Source organism: Sinocyclocheilus grahami, unplaced genomic scaffold, assembly GCF_001515645.1.
Source record: "Sinocyclocheilus grahami isolate Dianchi unplaced genomic scaffold, SAMN03320097.WGS_v1.1 scaffold261.1, whole genome shotgun sequence".
Taxonomy (NCBI): domain Eukaryota; kingdom Metazoa; phylum Chordata; class Actinopteri; order Cypriniformes; family Cyprinidae; genus Sinocyclocheilus; species Sinocyclocheilus grahami.
Window position 1 is genome coordinate 701677 of NW_015505440.1, and position 3170 is coordinate 704846.

A 3170-nucleotide genomic window follows, 5' to 3' on the forward strand; every position below is an offset into this window, starting at 1 on the left:
TCATCTGCATAGCTGTGATAGGCGATTTGGTTCTTTCTCATTATTTGACTTAGTGGGAGCATATACAGGCTAAACAAGAGCGGAGCAAGAATTGATCCTTGTGGGACTCCGCATTTCATTAACGTCCACTTAGACGTAAGCTCGCCATATAGGTATGCTCACCTATACGCGCATAATAACCTCTCCCTTTTAAGTATGACCTGAACCATTTGAGGACCATCCCAGAAAGCCCGACCCAGTTTTCCAGTCTCTCTGGTAGTATGTTAGTTATGATAGACAATAGTGTCAAACGCAACACTGAGATCTAGTAGTACCAGCACTGATATTTTGCCAGAATCAGAATTTAAGCGAATATCATTTATTATCTTAATGAGTGCCGTCTCTGTGCTGTGATGCGGTCGGAAACTAGATTGAAAATTGTCCAGGTATCCATTTGAGTTTGAGTATTTGTTCAGCTGATTAAAGACTACCTTTTCAATAACCTTGCCTATAAAAGGAAGATTTGATATTGGTCTATAGTTGCTCAATATGGTATCAAGATTGCTCTTTTTCAGAAGGGGTTTAACAACTGCAGTTTTCAGGGAGTCTGGAAACGTCCCAGAAAGAAGTGAGGCGTTCTAACCACTTCTAAGAGATCTGTTTCTAAACAGTTAAGCACCCTTTTGAAAAAATATGTGGGTAGTGTGTCAAGATAGCAGGTTGACGATTTAAGGTGATGTACTATTTCTTCCAAAATGTTGCTATCAATTTCTTCAAAAGCAGACATAGTATCTTCTTTGTGATATTGCGGTCGAATCTGTCTGACCTCTGCATAACTTGGGGATGTGCTAATCGCCTTCCTGATATTATTGATCTTCTCAGAAAAGAAGGAAGCAAACTCATTGCATTTGCTGTTGGAGAGCATTTCACTGGCAATCTGACTTGTTAGATGAATATATTAGGCTATATCTCTCAGAAGGCATCCTATGGTTAGCTGTACAACAAAATAATAACCATCGAAATTGATGATACAGCATATGTTCATGTAAAAAGCACTACCTTTCAGTTAGCACAAATATCATAATAAACATGCTTTACACAAGCTTTATACTTGAACTGTTTTTTCTTTTTAATATATAATAAATAGTTTACTGTCCTTGGCTTTTACATGGTTTCTTTCAGCTCTGTGTTGTGTAAAAAACATGCAGGGGATATTATGGAATTATAGCATTTTTAAATTTTTCTTGCAGAGCTTCTGCAAATCTGCCTTGTAACTTTTGATAACACAGTATCAGAATTTAAGCGAATATCTAGAGCGTTATTTTAGCGCATATTAGAGCGTTATTTCCCTGTTTGATTCTCTGTTGCCTACCTGGACTTTTTTGTTTCTTTGCTAATCGTTTGCTGCCTGCCTTTTTGACCCTGCCTGCCTTGTGGATTTACCCTGTGCTCTGTCTGCTGCCTGCCCCGACCATTTTCCTGGACTCTGTTAATGATTTGTGACCCTGGAGCACAAAACCAGTCTTAAGTCGCATTTGTAGCAATAGCCAAAAATACATTGTATGGGTCAAAATTATAGATTTTTCTTTTATGCCAAAAATCATTAGGATAATAAGTAAAGATCATGTTTCATGAAGATATTTTGTAAATTTCCTACTGTAAATATATTAAAACTTAATTTTTGATTAGTAATATGCATTGCTAAGAACTTCATTTGGACAACTTTAAATGCGATTTTCTCAATATTTTGATTTTTTTTTTGCACCCTCAGATTCCAGATTTTCAAATAGTTGTATCTCGGCCAAATATTGTCCTATCCTAACAACCCATACATCAATGGAAAGCGTATTTATTCAGCCTTCAGATTATGTGTAAATATCAGTTTCGGAAAATTGACCCTTATGACTGGTTTTGTGGTCCAGGGTCACATTTGCCTTGCGTACGTTGTCTCTAATGCTGCTGATTGAACATTGCCTGTCTGACTCAGATCGTGTATTAATAAAGCTGCACATGGATCCCAACTCCACTGACTCCTCGTTACAGATATCTAGTTCACTTAATCCTTTAATGCAACATTTAAAAAATACAAACTTTACTATATACAACATTCTTTTCAAAAATACAATTTGTCCATTAAAATGTCATGTCTATTTTATAATAATAATAACAACAATGATAATAATTATAATAATAGACATTTTATTTTAAATCTATCCGGTTAAAGATAACGGTGCACAAAGGCAATTAAAATTTTATGATGCAAAAGGCAAATATTTTATGCTGGTCATTGAAAAGTACCCATCTCCAACTACTTTATCTGCCAATTTTCATCACAGCTTCTACATGACACAAAGCCATACATCTCCATCTGACAGAGTTGCGTAGAAATGTTCTCTAGTCTGAGCATGAAGCGGTTGTGGGCAGGATATGATAACACGGAGGAAAACTGAATACAAACACTTTCCTGTGTCATGATTAGCTCTATCAATTTCATCAAAGGGGAGTGTGATGCTGTGCTGTGATGATGCCACTGCATTATCATCATACAGATTGAGGATTCAAATATGTGTTTGTCAATTACCTGTTCCTACTACACAAGGGAGTACTTAATCAAAAAATGCAGAAAGGAACAGATTATTTCGATTACTCAAAACGTTTCCTACTCTAGCTGTGGAGGAAGGAAATCAACCCACTGTGGTAGCTATAACGCACCTTCCACCCAGTCAAAGCCCAGTAATAGCAATATCAGAATATTAGGGCAATTATAGCTGTATTTACATTTTCTTGTAGAACTTCTGCAAAGCTGCCTTGTAATTTTTGATAGCATACAGTATCTGTGGCAAAAGTAACTGTACCATTAATATGGTACAGTCAGAAAGACTGAAATCAACACCAGGCCATCTAAGATGTAGTTGAGTTTGTTTCTTCATCAGACCAGATTTGGAGAAATTTAGTATTACATCACTTGCTCACCAATGGATCCTCTGCAGTGAATGGGTGCCGTCCGAATGAAAGTCCCAACAGCTGATGAAAACACCACAATAATCCACAAGTAATCCACACTACTCCAGCCCATCAGTTAACATCTTGAGAAGACAATAGCAGACCAGACCAGGCCTTTACTGCAGCTGACTTCGGATGTTGTTTGTTTGAGAGTCTTTCTGCCTTTGTTTTGTCTTCAGCAAGTGAAA